Here is a 24,297-nt window from a genome sequence, read left to right as displayed (position 1 = left end):
TAAAAGTTGCACAGTGATTGATTGAAATGTGCAGGAGCTGCTCATTGGCCTCAGCAAACAATAAGATACACAACAGACAAGAGATATTTAAGGGGAGCCTCTCTATTAGTAACTAATATTACTAACAAAATAACATTTTTTGCTTTACAATATTTATTTTGTATACAGATATTTTGCAGTGCAGTAATTTATTCTTGTTATATAAAATGACTTCAATGCTCCTTTAAATGTATTGTTATAATATATTCTTATTTCAATAAAAAAACACTACAGTTTACAGATTAATTGCATTTAGCTTTTTGTAAACACATTTTGTTATCTTTAATGAGTCGCCATTGCGTTACTGATTTCACACATTTCTGTTGCTTGACAAATAGAAGAGCATCTGTTTGTTGTTGGAGCTGAAAAACTGATTCTTTTATAAGCATTTGTTTTTGTTGTTCAGAATTTCTTTATCTACAAAACAAGATACAATTGTATAACACAGTGATTAAAGATAAGTTAAAAGGGTCACAAAAGTCAAAATTAAACTTTCATGATTCAGACAAAACACAAAACACAATCTTTAAAACTTTCCAAATTACTTCGTTTATCAAATTAAAGGGACATAAAACAAGTTTATACATTTTTAAACAACTTTCCAATTTACTTCTGTTACCAATTTTGATTAATTTTCTTGGTATCTTTTATTGAAGAAGTAGCAATGCACTCCTAAGAGCTAGCTAAATACATTTGTAGCCAATGAAAATGGTCATACAAATTACGCCACCAATCGGCAGCTAGCTCCAAGCTCCTGGGCCTATCTAGATATGCTTTTCAACAAAGGATATCTAGAGAATGAATCAAATTAGATAATAGAAGTAAATTGGAAAGTTGTTTAAAATGGTATGCTCTGTCTGAATCATAAAATAAACATTTTGGGTTTCATGTCCCTTTAAGTTTGATGCGCCTGTTTCCGCGTGAGGCTTCAGGCTCGCCGGAAACAGAAGTTATGAAGCAGCGGTCTAAAGACCACTGCTCCATAACTTGTCCGCCTGCTCTGAGGCTCTGAACAGAAATCAACCCGATCAAATGCGATCGGGTTGATTGACACCCCCTGCTAGCGCGAATCTGTGGGTGGCGGAATTGCACCAGCAGTTCACAAGAACTACTGGTGCAATGATAAATGCTGTCGGCATTCATCGATGTGTGGTGGATATCGTATCATGTTAGCTCGCACTATGATAAATACCCCTATGGCTGTATCTATATCTATTGTTATTTTGGTAGAATGCAAAAGTGCATAGGGATTATCTGCTGGAGCATGCCTAGAAGCTGTGAACTCAGTTTTTAATACAATGCCTGTGTCTAAACACTGATAAGGGGGGTGGAGTTGGCTGCTCCATGCAGCTTAGCTATGTTATTCATTTTGCTTATTTTTGAAAATTATTTTAAAATACTTGCCAGCAATTTTTAAATTATTTTTTATGCAAACTATTTCTATTTAATTAACCCTTTTAGGATATGCACCGATCTCAACCTGTTTTATGTCCCTTTAATTCTGTTCTCTTATATCATTTGTTAAAATGCATACTTAGATAGGCTGAGGGGAATGTTCTTGTTTATATGGCAGCAGTAGTTGTAATAATAAAATCAGCCTTCACAGTTTCATCATATTACAGAAGTTGCTTGTTTAAAGAGACATTAAACTGTCAGTTACAAATACAGTAACATGGTTACTACTCATTAGATATGTGCATTTGGAGGTTTTGAATACCTTAGAATGTGGAAGAAGGTGGCTGCTTGTGCTGTTCAGCTATTTTATATGTATTTGTGTGATACTGCAACACACTAAGATCTGTGCAAATCAAGATCCTATTGTGTTGCGGTTTCAGAAGAATAACTTCTCTGGAAACAGCCAAACGGCACTAGTGACGGCCTTTTTCTGCATTCTGAATGCACATATCTACTTCTCAGCATGCTATCATTTTCCTTTCTGTACCTGTAGCTCTCTTTAAAGCAGTTCCCTCATTAAAGAATCAATTTCTTAAAGTTTTTTGTACAGTTTAAAAGTTACATAACAAATATAAGCTCCAAGATGGCGGCACCCGGTGTGAAGAAGCAGATCTTCAATAACTAATATTTGTAAAGGGTTAAAATAATAGAACGACTTTGAAGACAGCTGCATGCACAAGAGGAAAAATAATAGCACGGTTGGTAGCAGCCATTCTGTTGTAGTTACTCAGTAGTTTAATGTCCCTTTAATTGTTGAAGTCTGACAGAAGCCTTTGTAGAAAAGCTTGTGCAAATATACAACTATAAAAAAGTCCAGCTGCTCAGTTTTGGAGGAGTGTGCAAGGTCATTTTGAGAGGTACCAGCTGCTCCTAATCATGTGCAAGAGTTCACAGCTTACAAACTCATATGAGTCTGTGATTGGCTGATTGCTTTCACTTGATACAGGGGACAGGGGAATTAAAGAAAACTTATGAAAAAATGTTTTACTGCTTAAATGAAATTCAAAGTAAGTGTTGTATTGTCTTTTTATTATAAACTATCATTGTAAATACAATGAAATATGGCCTATGGCCAATCCTGCCATGAGAAAACGACCCTCGACATAAAAAGTCACTAGTTTAAAATCATACAAAATGAAAATGTACATGACACACTAGTCTCTGCTTATAATTCTTAGTGATAAAACAAAAAATATCTTTCTGGGAGAGTGTTAACTGCCTCCGAATTAACTGAATATAATATTGGCTAAAACATGTTCTTGATAGGAAATCACATCTACCATAACTTAATTGACAAATGTGTATCCATTTAGTAAAGAGAGCAATTCTCCTGTTGTGATAAAATCATTCTCTAATTATTCTCTTTTGTTTTATTTTTTGTGTGATATGTTCACAGAATCTTGGAACCTTGCCACATCCTTTTGTGATCTATCCTGCCTGAAAATGTTGGCATAAATCTCGAGTTACCAATAATGATTTCTTTATTACAAGGCTCAGTGCACACAAAGACTGAAATAGGGATTGCTGCCTGTATATTGTGCTGCTATTCAAAATGATTTAACTGACATGATTAAAGTAGCAGAATAAGTCATTGTTAGACTCACTCTGGGCCAGATCACTATTAAGCTGCACATTGGGGTGTTAGGGTCAATGCTTAGCTACAATCCTGTCACTATCAGTTGCATATAGACTGCAGTCAAAATCAGAAAGATATAGTGACAGATGCATTTCAACAGCTCCCAAGTTATAATGACAAATGTCACTCTGTATATGAACCACTATATTAGTAATCATATCTCATTGCTGTTGCTTTTATATATGGATGGCCCTAATGCATGAAATGCTGTGTATGTACTATTTATAATTAGGCAATAGTTTTAGTCATCCATACACAGGGATATATTACATAATTGAGGATGAAACAACATGCAAACAAGCTGGAACAGGAGAGTGTGGCCATAGGCTTGAACACAAGGTATGCTACAGGCTGAAAAGTTTTCAATCTTGCAATTCTCTGTACTGTGTAAACTTCTTATAGCAATAAAATGTAATTGCACAATGTGCCCCATAGCAATTACTCTTACCTGACACGGCCCCACTAGCACGGCCCTATTACATGATGCCACCCTCACAAAAACTATCATAGCTACCACAATGATGTATGGCCCCTCATGCCTCTAGACCCTTCTCACACTTGTGTGCAAGTTAAAGGGACATTAAACAAAAAAAAAAAAAAATTTCAGACTTTAGATAGAGCATGTGATTTTAAATATCTTTCCAATTTACTTTTATTATCTAATTTGTTTTGTTCTCCTGATATCCTTTGTTGAAAAGGATACCTAGGGAGACTCAGAAACTGCAGTTTGGTGGCTGCACATATATGCCTCATCTTATTGTAACATAGTAACATAGTAGATGAGGTTGAAAAAAAGACCAAAGTCCATCGAGTTAAACCTATACAAATCTAATATACTTACAACAAAACTCCAGTTGACCTTAAATTAATCCCATTAAAAGGTGACCCATTTAACACAAGCAATCATATCCCTGAATTCTGGTTCAATTTTTAAATGTATCTAAGGTATTGGCATTCACTGCCTCCTTTGGTAATGAGTTCCACAATTTCCGTTGCAGGAGATTAAATCTTCTTTCCTCCAGCCTTAAATTGTGACCTCTTTTCACAAACAATATTCTTCTTCTTCTGCCATCTCTGTATATGGGCCTTAAATATATTTATATAGAGTAATTATGTCACCTCTCAAGCACCTTTTTTCTAGAAACATAAAACCCAGTTTGGATAACCTCTCCTCATAGCTTTAATTCTCCATTCCCCTTATTGACTTTGCGACCCTTCTCTGAACATTTTCTAGGTCTGCAATGTCTTTTTATGAGATTGGTTCGCAGAACTGGACTCCATACTCAAGGTGCAGTCTTACAAGGGATTTATATAGTGACAGAATTATACTTTTCTCCCTTGCATCAATACCTCTTTTAATACATGCTAGTATCTTATTACCCTTAGAAGCATTATGCACAAATCTTTTTCTTGTTATCTATTACTACTCCCAAATCCCTTTCCTTCTCTGTTTGGCTAAGTCTTGTTCCATTTAAATAATACATTGCCTGCTTGTTTTTACTTCCAAAATGTAGAACCTTGCATTTTCCCGTTTTAAATCTAATTTTCCCATTTACCTGCCCATACTTCTAATTTTTGCAGATCCCCTTGTAGCGCAAGTTCATCCTGCTTTTGACCTAATGACCTTACACAACTTTGTATCATCTGCAAAAATAGAGATGTTGATATTTAATCCTTGCTCGAAGTTATTAATATATATTTTTTTAAGAACAGGTCCAAGTCCTGATCCCTGGGGGACTCCACTGATCACCTTTGTCCAATCTGAGTATGATCCATTTACTACTACTTGTTGCTCTCTGCCTTATTTATCCATGAGCTAACATTTCCATCTTTTCACAGTCCCTTCATTTTTGTACATGAATCTCTCATGTGACACTGTATTAAACTCCTTTGCAAAATCTAAGTATATCACATCCACTGATTCCCCTTTATCTATATTTTTACTTCCTTTCTTGTAGAATCTAATTTAATTAGTTTGACATAATCTATTTCTCATAAAACCATGCTGATTTGAACTCATAATCTTGTTTACACTAATATACTCATCAATTGTTGCCAAGTAAAAAGTGTTAAATTACAAACAGTAGCAAAGTTGCTGAATTGTACAAGGTTGTTACAAGTCACACACATGTAAACGCAATAGATCTTGCTTTAAGATGGGGTTTTTGAACAGGAATAAACGAACAATAAACAATTACAATAACAAATAAAATGGTTACTGTATCCTCATGCTGCATTTATGTGCTATTAACTCATACGCTATAGCAGTCCCCTGTGGGATCACTCCTCCTATACATATAATGACTTAAGTTACTGCTGCCCCTCTAGAATCACCTCTCATATTTAGTACTGGCGTTAACCCTTCCCAAGGGGGGGCCTGCTTCCCTTTTTGAAGAGTGGCACCACATCAGTTTTACGCCAGTCCTGGGGTACTATGCCTGAGGATAATGAGAATGGAACAATTAGGAGTAGAGGTTTGTCTATTGGCTCGGTGCAAACAGCTGGCTCTCAGTAGGGCATTGCTGCTTCTTCAACAAAGGATACCAAGAGAAGAAAACACATTAGATAATAGAAGTAAATTGGAAAGTTGTTTAAAATTGTATTTTCTATCTAAATCATGAAAGAAAGAAAAATTGGGTTTCATGTCCCTTTAAGGGTTTGCCAATAGGTGTGTCAGGACCCCTAGTCAGGTGATATCTGTCAATCTTAGTATTTCAACCCTCATCAGACAATTTTTACATTCTCTAACATACCCAGTACTTCTGCTGTAGCATTTCTTCTCTGCCCCCATTTCACTGTACTGCACAGCCATGCTCAAGCAATCTGTCTTACTTCAGGAGTGGGGGGTCATGGGAATTATGGAATCACATGACTAGGATTGCCCAATAGGTAGGGTCAGAACTTGTGGGAGCGAAAGCAGTAGAAGGCTCTCTAGTGCAGCAACTGAAGATTAGCCTTTTATAAGTAAATGGATACATATTGCAAAGTCCCACCTTATCATCTGGATATAAGACTTCATCTCCCTTATCAGATTAGATTTATTTGTACAGGACCGAATAGACAGAAACGATTTGCCTGGCATTAAAGGGACAAGAAACCCAAAATGTTTCTTTAAGAATACGATTATAAACAATATTCAAATTTACTTCTATTATCTCATTTGCATCATTCTTTAGGTATCCTTTGTTCAAGAACTAGCAATGCACATGGATGAGTCAAATACACAAGGCATCTATGTGCAGCCACAAATCAGCAGCTACTGAGCATATTTAGATAGGCTTTTCGACAAAAGGAAATCAAGATAATAAAACAAATTAGAAAATAGCAGTAAATTGGAAAACGTTTAAAGTTGCCTGCTCTTTCTAAATCATGAAAGAAAAAAATGTGGGGTTTGTGTCCCTTTAAGAGCCTGAAGTTCAAAACCTGGCCTGTATGGGGAGAAATCATGTGGCCAACATCATCTTGGGCTACATGTATGGGTGGGCACAGTTTTACACCTGAGGCTACTTCATAATTCAAGTTACTTGATCCATTAGGTTATGCATCGTATTTTATTTCTCTTTTCATGCTTCATGTTTGGTGTGTTAAAACAGCTTCTTACGTAAGTCACCACTTATTAGGGATGGTTTATATTCCAATGTTAGAACGAATGTTATTGTCGAAATTCAATTTACATAATCAAATGTTAAGAACGAATAATCTTAAAAATTCTATAATTAAATGCTATTTACAGTTCTCGAATCTCACTTTCGAATTCGATTGAATGTCCACATTTGAAATTTCGAATGTAACATTCGATTTAACAAATACTATTTAGAAGCTCAATAGTTTATGTGGGAGGGAATTTAGTAAATTGATGCATGATACAAATATATCCATTTGAATGTTTCTATTTCAAATATTGCATAATTCGAATATTACATTCAAAGAAAACATTAGAAATACTATTACAAATATATAAATTACATTTTTTTTAATTTGAATATTGCATAATTCAAATCAAATTATTAGAAAATTCTAATCAAATATTACATTTGAAAAAAGCATTAGAAATACTATTACATTAAACGAATGTTAGAATGTTGTACAAACATTTGAAATTCGAAAACAAACAAATGTGTTAAAATTCATTTCATTTTTTGAATAATGCAAAACATTCGTCCATCTCTATCACTTACATACTATTATGTATTTGAATAGGATCATCCTACAAGCCTGGTTAATAGCGATCTAAGCTATTATTCTGTTTCAATACCACCTTTAGCTAATATTGCTATACACACATATATTAACAACTGCCTGCCGTTTAGCAAAGTTTTGTTGTTCAAGTATGGTCTTAAATAAATAACTAAAGAGTATATCAGGCACAGAAAAACAAAGATAAATATGCCAAAAGAAAAAAAAAGTTATAATTAAAATGACTTAAAGGGATAGAGAGGTTAAAATTAATATGTGCATGGCTGCTTTTCAATTTTAAATATAAGCATTTTTGTATTAAACTTTCATTAGCACACACATATGATGTGAGGGTCCAGGTACCAGTATTTAAGCTCAGAGAACTGACTGTGGTGTGTATTGTGTATTTTAAAACTTAAAGGGACAGTCTAGTCAAAATAAAACTTTCATGATTCAGAAAGAGCATGCAATTTTAACCAACTTTCCAATTTACATTTATCATCAAATTTGCTTTGTTCTCTTGTTATTCCTTGTTGAAAGCTAAACCTAGGTAGATTCAAATGCTAATTTCTAAGCATTCTTTTCTCAGTTCAGTTTGACAGTTTTTTACAGCTAGACAGCGGTGGTTCACGTGTGCTATATCAATAACAATAACTCCTGTGAAGTTATTTACGAGTCAGCACTGACTGGCTAAAATGCAGGTCTGTCAAAAGAACTGAGATAAGGGGGCAGTCTGCAGACGCTTAGATACAAGGTAATCACAGAGGTAAAAAGCATATTAATATAACAGTGTTGGTTATGCAAAACTGGAGCATGGGTAATAAAGGAATTATCTATCTTTTTTAACAATAACATTTCTTGAGTATACCTTTTTCATTAAAGCCACTTCTGAGCCTCTGAGAAGGTGTTTGAATGCTGGTTCACAGGACCTCCCAGCATATGTGTATATGCTGCTAAAACACAGTAGTACCTTTTACTAGAAGTGTTTTTCCCAATGAAAGGATATTGCAAAATTCCTCTATTTAAAAAAAAAAATGCACCCATGCACATTTGCATTGAAGTTTTTTTTTAAGCAAAAACGGGTGTCGTTTTTCTTGTTAAAAGTAAGAACTAATTGTATTTATAATCATTTAAACTGATTTATTTACAGAATGTGGGTTAATTAATTGAAAAACTAGAAACTGTTTTTTGAAAAATGTTTATATATATATATATATATATATATATATATATATATATATATAAAAAACGATATAAAAACTTATGAAAGGGTGCACTCTGTTTAGAACATATGTAAAGGAAAGAGGCTTGTATAGAATTCTAGAAGCCCAAAGTGTGACCAAGGCTGCACCACAGAGAAAAATATCAAATACACAGTAGCAGAATACACAGTAAAAGGGTTACACCTGGGCACTTAGTGTATAAAAACACGCTGAAAGTGGATCCTCAGTTCAAGCAACATACGGAAGAAAGTTCTGGATGGCCAAATACATCATAGGAGCAACACTGCACTTTCCAAGTGTAAATCTGTAAGGTACCTGGATATGTAAAACCAGTAACTTCCAGCACCAGAGAAACCTTTTAGAGGTCCGGCTAAACGCCCATTCACGAGCGGAGCTCCACTATAAATCAGCCATACCTCGTTGAAACAACCCAATCTCTCACAGGTATTTAATCACTCTTTAACCCCTTAACGACCGAGGACGTATGCCATACGTCCTCGAAAAAAACCCAGTTAACGACCAAGGACGTATGGCATAAGTCGTCGGTTAAACTGAGCACTGGAAGGGATCAAAATCGCTTCCAGCTGCTCTAACAGTATTGCAGGGATGCCTCGATGTCTAGGCATCCCTGCAATACTGTTCGCGAGTGCCGGGACCGGATTGATCACTCCCCCACGAGTGATCACTTCCGGTTTTGCTCCACGTGGAGCCGGGCAGTGTAACAGAGCATCGGAAGCGATCAGACACGCTTCCGATGCTCTGCTTGTGTGGGTCGAGGCACTTAGTAGTAAAAAAAAAATAAAAATAAAAAATTAATAATAAAAATAAAAAGACCTATATTGCCTCCCCCCCTCCCCCACCAGGCATCCAAGATGGCGATGCCCAGTGCATCATGGGGCCTCTGGGGGTGTCCCTAGCCTGCCTCATCATAGGGGCAAGCTAGGGTCACCCAATCTGAGCCTCCCACACCAAAAAAAAATAATAATTATAAAATACCCCATTTGTCTGATCATGTCAATATTTGTAAATATTGACTCTGATCAGTGTGGATCTCACTCCCTCTCCTCACTTGCGATTTTGTTGGAGAGAGAGACCTGTATTTAGCAGAGAGAGATTTATTTCTTAAATTTGTTAAAAAATTTGAGAACCAAAGGCTTGCTATAAATCACTGGCAGTAGCATAGCTGTACTTTTTTGCTGTCTGTGCATTTTTTTAGGGGTTAATTTTCTTGTTGTAATTTTTAAAAAATCCAAAGGCTCTTGTCAGAACCATTTAGTTAATTTAATTTAATTTTCAGAGCCATTAACCCCTAGCTTGCCAGTGATCGCTATAAATCACTGGCAGTAGCATAGCTGGACTTTTTTGCTGTCTGTGCATATTTTTAGGGGTTAATTTTGTTGTTGTCATTTTTTTGAAAATCCAAAGGCTCTTTTCAGAACCATATAGTTAATTTAATTTTCAGAGCCATTAACCCCTAGCTTGCCAGTGATCGCTATAAATCACTGTCAGTAGCATAGCTGTACTTTTTTGCTGTCTGTGCATTTTTATAGGGGTTAATTTTTTGCTGTAATTTTTAAAAAAAAAACAAAGGCTCTTTTCAGAGCAATTTAGTTAATTAATTTAATTTAAATTTTTTTAGTACATTTTTTCTGTGACAGATACAAAAATGTCACAGAAAAGATATAGTGCTGAGGAGGCGTATGCCATCCTTGCGTCAGAGTAAGATGCCTCTAAGTCTGACTCAGACCCCAATTTTGACCCTGCCATATGCTCAAATACATCACTAGATGCAGTGTCAACTGATAGTGATGTATCTGTGGCTGCTAGCACCCCTGCCAGCCCCCCTGCTACCCCCCCTGCCAGCCCCCCTGCCAGAAGGAGGCGTGTTGCTGCCATTGCTGCTGAAGAGTGGGTAACGCCTCATCTCCAGAGGCCAGATATCCCATCCTTCACAGCAAATGCTGGCATAAATATAGATGTGGCAGGTTTTAGCCCCCAACAGTTTCTAGAAGTGTTTCTGGGCGATGATTTATTGGGGAACATTGTCGCCCAAACTAATTTATATGCCCATCAGTTCCATGCTGCAAAGCCTGGAACATATTTGGCAAAGCAGCAATGGGCCCCCATCAGTGCCAGAATTCAAAAAATTCTGGGCATTGACTATGCTGATGGGCATCATAAAGAAACCCTCCATTCGCTCCTACTGGAGCAGTAGCCCTATCTGCTCTACCCCCATTTTCTCCCAGACTATGTCGAGGAAGAGGTATGAAATGATTCTGCATTTCATGCACTTCAGGGACAACAGCCTGTGCCCCCCTAGGGAGCATCCCCAATTTAACAGGCTGTATAAAATCCGCCCCCTGATTACCCACTTTTCTGCCAGGTTTGCAGAGGCTTAGACACCTGGAAGGAATATATGCGTTGATGAATCCCTAATGAAGTATAAGGGAAGGCTGGGATTCAAGCAGTATATTCCTTCCAAGCGCTCCAGATATGGGGTAAAGGTGTATAAGCTCTGTGAGAACGAGACTGGGTATACTCAGGCCTTCCGGGTGTATGAGGGAAAGGATAGCCACCTTGACCCTCCAGGTTGCCCAGAACATATGGGAACCACTGGCAAGATTGTCTGGGACCTGATATTACCCCTAATGAACAAAGGGTATCACTTGTACTTGGACAATTTTTATACAAGTGTCCTTTTGTTCAAGCTACTGTATTGCTTTGATACAGTAGCTTGCGGTACAATTAAAAAGCACTGTGCAGGTTTCCCAGGACAACTTGTACGTACCCGGCTATGAAGGGGGGAGACCTCAGCTCTGCGCAAAGAGGAGCTGTTGTCACTTAAGTACAGAGACAAGAAGGATGTATACCTTCTTACCACCATCCACACAGAGAGGACGGTGGCGGTTTCTGTATGTGGCAGAGCTGAGATCATAAGGAAGCCAGTGTGCATCAAGTCTTATAACCGGTGTCATGAGATGCAGGACACATGCAGGACACAGTAATGATGGTACAACTATATTTTATTACAGAGCACAGAAACATACATCTATTCAGGTTGATTGTACTAACTAACTGCGACACAGACTACCGGACCTAAGCCCCGCCCCCAAACTAGTGACATCACATCCTGCTCTCATCACATCTTCCCCTTTTTCAAAGGTGAAGCATACATTTGAATATAACAAATAACAAGGTATACAAACAGAGTATACAACAACATCTTTTTTTTTTCGAACAATATATATACAAATAGGTTCAGAAAATATAAACACATAAATTACATCCTGACTTGGACATCGGGGTAGACTACCCTAGTCCACAGTGACCATGGGATTATTCTGCCCATACTTCCGGGCTAAAGTCAGTCCCTATATCGGGCCGGAAGTTTCACCACTCTTCCGCTTGATGTAACTTTGCATGAACTGTCCTCTGATACAGAAGATGGTGAATAAGAGTCCACTGGAGGCAAAGATATATCCCCGCTGTGATCTTGCTGAGGGGAAGGCACCTCTCTTAGAACAGGGGATCCCACCGGCGGTGGTACTGAGGCATCCGGTTCCAGACTCTCAGGTACAGGCTGAAGATGTCTTCGGTTACGGCGTGTAACCGTCCCTCCATCAGTAAGGACTGTATAAGACCTTGGTTCTGGAGAGCGTCCAATTACCATAGCAGGCGTCTTCCATTTCTTCTCATCATCCAGTTTAATTCTGACACTTTGCCCCGCATACAGTTCCTGTAAGGGCCTGTCGTAGAAGAAACGATAACCCTTTTTGGTCTCTTCATCCCTCCTAAGGACTTCGTCCCGAGGAACAGGGCCAGGCGGCTTGAAGACACCCACTGAGGGTAAAGTGGTGCGAATCTGGCATCCTAGCATCAGCTGTGCCGGGCTAAACCCGGTGGCTTGAATGGGCGTCGCCCTGTATGACAAGAGGGCTAGGTAAGGCTCAGATTGCTTTAGAATGAATTTTGTTGTTTGAACTGCCCTTTCAGCCATTCCGTTGGCCTGCGGATAATGTGGACTTGACATATTCCCTGCTGAAAGCACTAAACTCTGTAGAAGCGAACTGCATACCATTATAACTCACCAGCTCCATTGGAATGCCCCACCGGGCGAACAAGCTCTTCAGACGAATGATAACGGCTTGACTTGTGATATCATTCAGAGGTGCAATTTCCAAAGACCTGGAATAGTAGTCGATCACCACAAGGAACTTTTTCCCGTGCAGTTCACACAAATCAGCAGCTATTTTCTGCCACTGCCCCGCAGGCAGCGGAGTAGAAATCAAGGGCTCTGAGTAGGCCGGCATTCCCGGCAAAAGGCACATTTAGACACATGATTTGCAATGTCGGAGCTGATCCCAGGCCACCACACAGCTGTAGCTGCCCTTTCTCTGCACTTTGTAATGCCTAAGTGGCCATCGTGAATCCTGTTTAACATCTCCTTCCTCATGCTGACAGGAATTACGATGCAGTCTTGGAACAGCACCAACCCCTCCAGCTCCGTGAGCTGCGATCTCTCTGGCTGGTAAGAACCTAAAGACATCCAGGCTGCCCGGCTCTCGGGCCAGCCTTCTTTTATGTATTTTATAACCTCTTGCAGATCTGTGTCCAAATATGTCTCTTTCTTTATCTCCTCCAGTTTCCTTGAAGAAATGGACTTAGAGGCCAGAACTGAATCAACATATACTTTCACATCAGATTCAGTGGAGGATTCTTCAGCAGCAGCCAGCGGGAGCCTGGATAGTGTATCCGCCACAACCAGTTGTTTCACCGGCACATGCACTGCCTGAACATTGAACCTGAGCAGTCTCATTAAAAGTCTCTGGCATCTTAAGGGTGTTTTGTCGATATCATAAGAGTTGATTAGAGGGACTAGCGGTTTGTGGTCAGTCTCCAGACTAAATTTCTCCAAACCCACTAGATAACGCTGAAAGCGCTCAGAGGCCCAAACTGCAACAAGGCACTCTTTCTCAATTTGAGCGTATTTTGACTCTGCAGCCATCAGTGTGCGGGAACAATAGGCAATGGGCTGTAGTTTATTTTCATTTAACTGCAGGAGGGCAGCCCCAACCCATAACTGCTTGCATCAGCACTAATCACAGTCTTTTTGGAAGGGTCGTAGAACCCCAGGACTGGGGCAGACCCCAGCAGGGACTTGGCCTGCATAAAAGCTTTTTCTTGTGAAGGTCCCCAGGCCCAGGCAATGTCTTTCTTTAGCAACTCTGTGATAGGGTGTAGAACTGTTGATAAATCTGGAAGAAACTTGCCCACATAATTTACAAGGCCCAATATCTGTCTCAGCTCATGTACATCAGAAGGACTTTTCATCTGTTCAATAGCACAAATTTTCTCGGGGTCTGGCTTGATGCCATCCCCATTGATGATATGCCCAAAGTAACATAATTCAGTTTTTCTAAAATGGCATATCTCTTTATTTAACTTCAGCCCAGACTCTTTGATAGCCTGCAGCACACAACTTAAATGCTGATCATGCTCCTCCGCTGTAGACCCATAAACCAGAATGTCGTCCATGACGACTGCCGTGCCCACGTGGTCACTTAGGAGAGAACTAATTTCCCTTTGAAAAATTTCTGTAGCAGAGGATATTCCGAAGGGGATTCTGCAGAAGCAAAACCGACCTACCAGTGTGATAAAGGTAGTCAGTTTGCGGCACTTTGGATCCAGGGGGATCTGCCAAAAGCCACTAGAAGCGTCTAATGTAGAAAAGAACTTCGCCCCAGCCAACTTTGGAGCTATGTCTTCTAATGTCGGCAGCACAAATCTCTCTCTCTCTTCACTGCCTCATTCAACCTTTTCAGGTCCATACAGATGCGCACCTTTCCATTTTTCTTTGCAACCGGAACAATTGGGGCACACCAGTCAGTTGCTTCAACAACCTCTTCAATAACCCCCATAGACTTCATGCACATAAGCTCCTTCTCCACTTGAGGCATGAGAGGGAACGGAATTCTGCGGGGAGTAGAAATACTGTATGGGACTGCGTCACTTTTAAGTGCTATACGAACTGGCTTGCAATTCAGTAGGCCCAATTCGCCAAACATATCTTCAGAGATCTCATTTACTCTGGCCACGAGGCCCAAATCACAGGCTGCTTTTCTGCTCAATAAATTGCTAACACACTGGCCTCGAATCACATGCACCCACATGGTGAATTTTCTTTGCTTGTACTTGCAGCTGGCAAGAAATTTCCCCGCACAATCAATGCGTGCCACCGGGACTATGGACATTTGTAGTAACCTTCACCAGCTGGGGCTGTCGAGGCAGTTTCATAAATGCAGCAAAAGACATTACAGTGATATCTGCTCCTGTGTCAATCTTAAAATCAACTTTGGCTCCCATTACAGTAAAAGTAACTTTCCAATTTTCTTCTGAGATTGGCCGTTCCACAACAGACCCCACAAAAGACACTTCCTGACCCTCCTGGTCACTGTCCACCTGCATCTCCTTAATGTTTTTAGTTTTACACACCACTTCAAAATGGCCCATTCTGTTACATTTTCTGCATCTTTTATCTCTGGCCGGGCATATAACACTCTGATCATGGGCACGGTAGCACCGTGTGCATCGGGCATGCTGCACCCATCCACTTCTAGGCCTGTCCATTATTTTAGATCTACCACTCACACTGTGCCTTTCACTAGCAGTTTTCCTGGACTGTTGCACTTCATCCACAATACTCTCAGACCTCAGATCAGCACTTTGCTTTTTCACCAGTTCACTCTGGCGGGCCATCCTAATAGCCCCATCTAATGTTAAATCAGGCTATAACTGCAGCTTCAGTGAGACTTCAGCATCTGCAATTCCAATATCTATTCTGTCTCTGATTTGCTCTTCTTTAGCAACACCAAACTCACAGAATTCAGCTAGTTCATACAGGCTGCGCACAAATGACTCCACAGATTCTCCCACACGCTGATTACGTTTGTGAAAACAAGCTCTCTCAAGAATCACATTTCTTTTGGGCACAAAGTGGGAACTGAGTTTATCCATAACTATATCAAAGTTAACTTCTTCCCCTTCTTGGAAAGTAAAAGCATTGAACACTGGCTCCACATCTCTCCCCATAGAGTATAAAAGAGAATTAACTTGTACTTCACCACTCTCCTTGTTCAGTTTGGAAGCAATCCTGAAGCGCTGAAACTGCTGACGCCATGTGGGCCAAGCTGCAGGCTAAGAGAAGTCAAAAGGCTCAGGTGGGGTAAACTTTGACATTTTCATTGATCAGGAACAGAAGCGCAGGCCAGAACTTCTGACACCATGTCATGAGATGCAGGACACATGCAGGACACAGCAATGATGGTACAACTCTATTGTATTACAGAGCACAGAAACATACATCGGTTCAGGTTGATTGTACTAACTAAGTGCGACACAGACTACCGGACCTAAGCCCCGCCCCCAAACTAGTGACATCACATCCTGCTCTCATCACAACCGGCATATGGGTGGGGTTGATTACCTAATGCTGATTGCAACCCACAACGCTTTTTTGTTGTTCAAAAAAGCATACCCCAGAGTTAAAAAGACTTTTTTACAGTTTCAGCTCCAGATCATTTTGGGGATTTTGTACCATGATGCACCTGCTCCCTGGGCGGTGATGGGAGAGAGCAGAGTTGGGGCTACCCATTTTATTTTTAAAATCCCCCCTACTGCCGCAAAGCAGAAACCACAAAAAAAAATGCAGAGTCTGTACCAAGAGGGGGAAGAGAAGGGACACCATATATCACTGTCCTGATTGCCCTGGACAGCCTGCACTCTGCATTGGGGACTGCTTCAAGCGGTACCATACAATGGTCAATTATTAAAAAAACAAATACATTTGCTGTTATATTATTTTTTTTGGTTATGTTTACTGTTAGATTTTTTTTTATTTTTTTTTACTGTGCCAGATTTTTACATTTCACTACTACTTTTTTTCTATAATTGGGCCTGTTTTTTTTTTTTTTAACCAAAACCCCTGTCAGAAAACAACCTTAAGTACCTTAAGTATGTTTTTGTAATAACTTACAACAGTCTCTCCTAAATCATAGTCAAAAAGCAATGTGTCTGTAAAAATGAAAATTGAAAAATTACCACCATACACTTTCTCCAATTTTGGGCTAAAATGGTTGCTTCAAAGGCATCAAAGCACACCATATACAATACCTTGGGGTGTCAACATTTCAAAAATACACACTTTCTTGGCAATAAATAAAAGTGGGGTATGCAATAGGCCCCAAACTAAAGATAGGCCTATCAGAAGAAATACTCTCATTTTTAATAACTAAAATCACAAGTCATACAATTGTAACATAACCTTCCCAAAATCCTGGCAAACCTATGCATGGGGGGCATAGGTGTACTCAGTGTGCCTTGCAGAAAACAACCTGAAGTATTATTTTGCAATAACTTACAACAGTCTCTCCTAAATCATAGTCAAAATGCAATGTGTCTGTAAAAATGAAAATTTAAAAATTACCACCATACACTTTCTCCAATTGTTTTGGGTTAAAATGGTTGCTTCAAAGGCATCAAAGCACACCATATACAATACCTTGGGGTGTCAACATTTTAAAAATATACACTTTCATGGCAATAAATAAAAGTGGGGTATGCGATAGGCCCCAAACTAAAGATAGGCCTATCAGAAGAAATACTCTCAATTTCAACTCAAATTACAAGTCATACAATTGTAACTGAACCTTCCCAAAATCCTGACAAACCTATGCATAGGGGGCACAGGTGTACTCAAGAGGTCTTGCAAAAAGGTGTTTTTTGCAATAACTTACAACAGTCTCTCCTAAATCATAGTCTAAAAGTAATGTGTGTGTAAAAATGAAAATTGAAAAATTACCACCATACACTTTCTCCAATTTTTTTGGCTAAAACGGTTGCATCAAAGTCATCAAAGCACTCCATATATAATACCTTGGGGTGTCAACTTTTCAAATATATGCACATTCATGAAAAACAAATAAATTGGGGTATGTTAAAAGACCCCCAAAAAAGACAATACGCAAAGAAAATATGTTAAATGTGAAATAAAATCACAAACGCATGGCAGACATTTGGCATTGCACCCCCCAAACAAGCCAGCAAACCTATGCATAGGTGGTATCACTGTACTCAGGAGATGTTGGTGACCAAATATTGGGGTCTTCTTTGGTAGTAACACATAACAGGAGCTGTGAATCCATGTCTAAAGTACAATGTATGTGAAAAAACACAAAAAAATGAATGCCCAATAGTTTGACAAAGACTGGGGGTTGAATTAGTGCATGGAAAGTGTTAAAATACCAGCATTTGAAATACCCTAGGATGTCTACTTTTCAAAAATATATGATCTGAGGGGGGTAAATTACATTGGCCAGCTTCAGAAATGTCTTAAATAGGACATGGGTGCATGGGATGTGAAAATTCCAAGTTGAAAAACTGGAATGTGCTTCCTAAAAATAAGACCTTTTAGCCCCCAGAGAACCCGACACACCTATACATGGGTGGTATCACTGTACTCAGGAGATGTTGTTGAATATTGAGGTGTTTTTTTTTTGGGCAGTAACACATAACAGGAACTGAGAATCCATCCCTAAAATACAATGTGTGTGAAAAAATAACACAATAAAATGACTACCCAAATGTTTGACAAAGACTGGTGGTTAAATAAGTGCATGGATAGTGTTTAAATACCAGCATTTGAAATACCCTAGGGGGTCTACTTCTCAAAAATATATGGTTTGATGGGGGTAAATTTCATTGGCCAGCTTCAGAAATGTCCCAAATAGGACATGGGTGCATGATGACAGATGGGAAAATTCCAAGTTGAAAAACTGGAATGTGCTTCCTAAAAATAAGACCTTTTAGCCCCCAGAGAACCCGACACACCTATACATGGGTGGTATCACTGTACTCAGGAGATGTTGTTGAACACATATTGAGGTGTTTTTTGGCAGTAACACATAACAGGAACTGAGAACTCATGCCTAAATACAATGTGTGTGAAAAATAACAAAAAAAAAAAGACTACCCAAAAGTTTGACAAAGACTGGTGGTTAAAATTAGTGCATGGAAAGTGTTAAAATACCAGCATTTGAAATACCCTAGGGTGTCTACTTTTCAAAAATATATGGTTTGATGGGGGTAAATTCCATTGGCCAGCTTCAGAAATGTCCCAAATAGGACATGGGTGCATGATGACCGATGTGAAAATTCCAAGTTGAAAAACTGGAATGCGCTACCTAAAAATAAGGCCTTTTAGCCCCCAGAGAACCCGACACACCTATACATGGGTGGTATCACTGTACTCAGGAGATGTTGTTGAACACATATTGAGGTGTTTTTTGGCAGTAACACATAACAGGAACTGAGAATCTATGCCTAAAGTACAATGTGTGTGAAAAATAACACAAAAAAATGACTACACAAAAGTTTGACAAAGACTGGCAATTGAATTAGTGCATGGAAAGTGTTAAAATACCAGCATTTGAAATACCCTAGGGTGTCTACTTTTCAAAAATATATGGTTTGGTAGGGGTAAATTCCATTGGCCAGCTTCAGAAATGTCCCAAATAGGACATGGGTGCATGATGACCGATGTGAAAATTCCAAGTTGAAAAACTGGAATGCGCTTCCTAAAAATAAGGCCTTTTAGCCCCCAGAGAACCCAACACACCTATACATGGGTGATATCACTGTACTCAGGAGATGTTGTTGAACACATATTGAGGTGTTTTTTGGCAGTAACACATAACAGGAACTGAGAATCCATGCCTAAAGTACAATGTGTGTGAAAAATAACACAAAGACTGGTGGTTGAATTAGTGCATGAAAAGTGTTAAAATACCAGCATTTGAAATACCCTAGGGTGTCTACTTTAAAAAAATATATGGTTTGATGGGGGTAAATTCCATTGGCCAGCATCAGAAATGTCCCAAATAGGACATGGGTGCATGATGACCGATGTGAAAATTCCAAGTTGAAAAACTGGAATGCGCTTCCTAAAAATAAGGCCTTTTAACCCCCAGAGAACCCGACACACCTATACATGGGTGATATCACTGTACTCAGGAGATGTTGTTGAACACATATTGAGGTGTTTTTTGGCAGTAACACATAACAGGAACTGAGAATCTATGCCTAAAGTACAATGTGTGTGAAAAATAACACAAAAAAATGACTACACAAAAGTTTGACAAAGACTGGCAATTGAATTAGTGCATGGAAAGTGTTAAAATACCAGCATTTGAAATACCCTAGGGTGTCTACTTTTCAAAAATATATGGTTTGGTAGGGGTAAATTCCATTGGCCAGCTTCAGAAATGTCCCAAATAGGACATGGGTGCATGATGACCGATGTGAAAATTCCAAGTTGAAAAACTGGAATGCGCTTCCTAAAAATAAGGCCTTTTAGCCCCCAGAGAACCCAACACACCTATACATGGGTGATATCACTGTACTCAGGAGATGTTGTTGAACACATATTGAGGTGTTTTTTGGCAGTAACACATAACAGGAACTGAGAATCCATGCCTAAAGTACAATGTGTGTGAAAAATAACACAAAGACTGGTGGTTGAATTAGTGCATGAAAAGTGTTAAAATACCAGCATTTGAAATACCCTAGGGTGTCTACTTTAAAAAAATATATGGTTTGATGGGGGTAAATTCCATTGGCCAGCATCAGAAATGTCCCAAATAGGACATGGGTGCATGATGACCGATGTGAAAATTCCAAGTTGAAAAACTGGAATGCGCTTCCTAAAAATAAGGCCTTTTAACCCCCAGAGAACCCGACACACCTATACATGGGTGATATCACTGTACTCAGGAGATGTTGTTGAACACATATTGAGGTGTTTTTTGGCAGTAACACATAACAGGAACTGAGAATCTATGCCTAAAGTACAATGTGTGTGAAAAATAACACAAAAAAATGACTACACAAAAGTTTGACAAAGACTGGAAATTGAATTAGTGCATAGAAAGTGTTAAAATACCACCATTTGAAATACCCTAGGGTGTCTACTTTTCAAAAATATATGGTTTGGTAGGGGTAAATTCCATTGGCCAGCTTCAGAAATGTCCCAAATAGGACATGGGTGCATGATGACCGATGTGAAAATTCCAAGTTGAAAAACTGGAATGCGCTTCCTAAAAATAAGGCCTTTTAGCCCCCAGAGAACCCGACACACCTATACATGGGTGATATCACTGTACTAAGGAGATGTTGTTGAACACATATTGAGGTGTTTTTTGGCAGTAACACATAACAGGAACTGAGAATCCGTCTCTAAAATACAGTGTGTGTGAAAAATAACACAAAGACTGGTGGTTGAATTAGTGCATGAAAAGTGTTAAAATACCAGCATTTGAAATACCCTAGGGTGTCTACTTTTAAAAAATATATGGTTTGATGGGGGTAAATTCATTGGCCAGCATCAGAAATGTCCCAAATAGGACATGGGTGCATGATGACCGATGTGAAAATTCCAAGTTGAAAAACTGGAATGCGCTTCCTAAAAATAAGGCCTTTTAGCCCCCAGAGAACCCGACACACCTATACATGGGTGGTATCACTGTACTCAGGAGATGTTGTTGAACACATATTGAGGTGTTTTTTGGCAGTAACACATAACAGGAACTGAGAACTCATGCCTAAATACAATGTGTGTGAAAAATAACACAAAAAAAAGACTACCCAAAAGTTTGACAAAGACTGGTGGTTAAAATTAGTGCATGGAAAGTGTTAAAATACCAGCATTTGAAATACCCTAGGGTATCTACTTCTCAAAAATATATGGTTTGATGGGGGTAAATTCCATTGGCCAGCTTCAGAAATGTCCCAAATAGGACATGGGTGCATGATGACCGATGTGAAAATTCTAAGTTGAAAAACTGGAATGCGCTTCCTAAAAATAAGGCCTTTTAACCCCCAGAGAACCCGACACACCTATACATGGGTGATATCACTGTACTCAGGAGATGTTGTTGAACACATATTGAGGTGTTTTTTGGCAGTAACACATAACAGGAACTGAGAATCTATGCCTAAAGTACAATGTGTGTGAAAAATAACACAAAAAAATGACTACACAAAAGTTTGACAAAGACTGGCAATTGAATTAGTGCATGGAAAGTGTTAAAATACCACCATTTGAAATACCCTAGGGTGTCTACTTTTCAAAAATATATGGTTTGATGGGGGTAAATTCCATTGGCCAGCATCACAAATGTCCCAAATAGGACATGGGTGCATGATGACCGATGTGAAAATTCCAAGTTGAAAAACTGGAATGCACTTCCTAAAAATAAGGCCTTTTAGCCCACAAGGAACCCGACACACCTATACATGGGTGGTATCACTGTACTCAGGAGTTGTTGTTGAACACATATTGAGGTGTTTTTTGGCAGTAACACATAACAGGAACTGAGAATCCATGCCTAAAGTACAATGTGTGTGAAAAATAACACAAAAAAAATGACTACCCAAAAGTTTGACAAAGACTGGTGGTTGAATTCATGCATGGAAAGTGTTAAAATACCAGCATTTGAAATACCCTAGGGTGTCTACTTTTCAAAAATATATGGTTTGATGGGGATAAATTCTATTGGCCAGCTTCAGAAATGTCCCAAATAGGACATGGGTGCATGATGACCGATGTGAAAATTCCAAGTTGAAAAACTGGAATGCACTTCCTAAAAATAAGGCCTTTTAGCCCCCAGAGAACCCAACACACCTATACATGGGTGGTATCACTGTACTCAGGAGATGTTGTTGAACACATATTGAGGTGTTTTTTGGCAGTAACACATAACAGGAACTGAGAATCCATGCCTAAAGTACAATGTGTGTGAAAAATAACACAAAAAAATGACTACCCAAAAGTTTGACAAAGACTGGTGGTTAAATTAGTGCATGGAAAGTGTTAAAATACCAGCATTTGAAATACCCTTGGGTGTCTACTTTTCAAAAATATATGGTCTGATGGGGCTAAATTCCATTGGCCAGCTTCAGAAATGTCCCAAATAGGACATGGGTGCATGATGACCGATGTGAAAATTCCAAGTTGAAAAACTGGAATGTGCTTCCTAAAAATAAGGCCTTTTAGCCCCCAGAGAACCCGACACATCTATACATGGGTGGTATCACTGTACCAAGGAGATGCTGCTGAAGACATATTAGGGTGTTATTTGGCAGTAACCCTTAACATTATCAGTAAATGTATTCTTAAATTGCTATTTTGTCAAAAAGTCTATATTTATTTTTTCCAAACTTTGGCATAGATTGGTGGTAAAATGGTTGCATGAAAAAAGTTAAAATACCCCAAGTTTAATACTTTAGGTTGTCTTCTTTTAAAAAATATTTACATTTGAAGGGTTATTCAGGGACTCCTGACAGATATTGGTGTTACAATGTAACTATTGCTTATTTTGAAAAAAAAAAATGGTTTTGAAATAGCAACGTGCTACTTGTACTTATTGCCCTATAACTTGCAAAAAAAGCAAAGAACATGTAAACATTGGGTATTTCTAAACTCAAGACAAAATTTAGAAACTATTTAGCATTGATATTTTATGGTGGTTGTAGATGTGTAAGAGATTTTGAGGGTCAAATTAAGAAATAGTGCGTTTTTTTCCATTTTTTACTAATATTTTATAAAAAAAATTATAGTAAATTATAAGATATGATGAAAATAATGGTATCTTTAGAAAGTCCATTTAATGGCGAGAAAAACAGTATATAATATTTGTGGGTACAGTAAATGAGTAAGAGGAAAATTACAGTTAAACACAAAAATTGCAGGGGGGGCGTGTCCGAACAGCGTACCAGCATGGACGCACTTTCTTTGAGCTCTGCATAAGATTCTCTATAATCCGCTGATTACTGAGAAACAACAGCAAAATCACCTAACCTATTCTTCAAATAATAGCTCCGCAGTAGCGGGTGGCTATTTTGACATGCTGTTTTTATGACTCCAGGGCTTCAAATCGGCAAGATAAGACCTAAGGCAGCAGCCTGAACATAGGTGGCGACCCCCCCGGTTATACCGGGTTACCAGTGCTGGCAGAGGACACCTGCCTTACTGACTTACTTTCTCTAAACAGGTCCTCACCTTTATACACACCTCGCAACCACTATCAGCTCACAGATCTACACTGCTAATAGCAATGGCGAGATTAAACACATCCACGTGGCGCAACGACATGCTAGACAAGTTTGATCGCCATTTTGCCAAGATTGAGGCTTTATTTCAAACCCTAATTGACAGAACGCCAACGGAAAAAGAGCTCTTAACATACATGGACAGTGTTACAATGGTAAATGCAAAGAACGTGAATACACAGCACTGCCAAGGAGCTGCAGCAAGCTTTTCTACACAGCCCGACGGGAACAACCGCACCAGTAAGCCGTCATTGCTGATAGTAACCAAAATCTCAAGTTTACACACCTTAGAGGCATCCGCTAACAAAAGGAGAGTGGACAGCGCTCCTGGTCCGACTTGGGTGAGCAGCTTTGATGGGACGTCGATACCGCCTCTGGTTGCAGACGGAGAGGGCATACAGTCTCATAAGGATAGCGGCGCAGCTCACCCGCACCCAGCCCTGTCAAATCTCAACCGGGACTTAGTGGCATACTTCACATCACCCATCAGCTATGCAGCAAAGGATACCTACTTACGGCAACTGCTATTGAAATGTCCTGAAGCTCATACTGGTGCCGCGGCTTCAGTTACCTGTAAAAATCTAATTACTGCGGTTACCCCCGCAG

Source organism: Bombina bombina, chromosome 6 (assembly GCF_027579735.1).
Source record: "Bombina bombina isolate aBomBom1 chromosome 6, aBomBom1.pri, whole genome shotgun sequence".
In the NCBI taxonomy this organism is placed as follows: Eukaryota; Metazoa; Chordata; class Amphibia; order Anura; family Bombinatoridae; genus Bombina; species Bombina bombina.
This window is presented reverse-complemented; position numbering follows the sequence as displayed.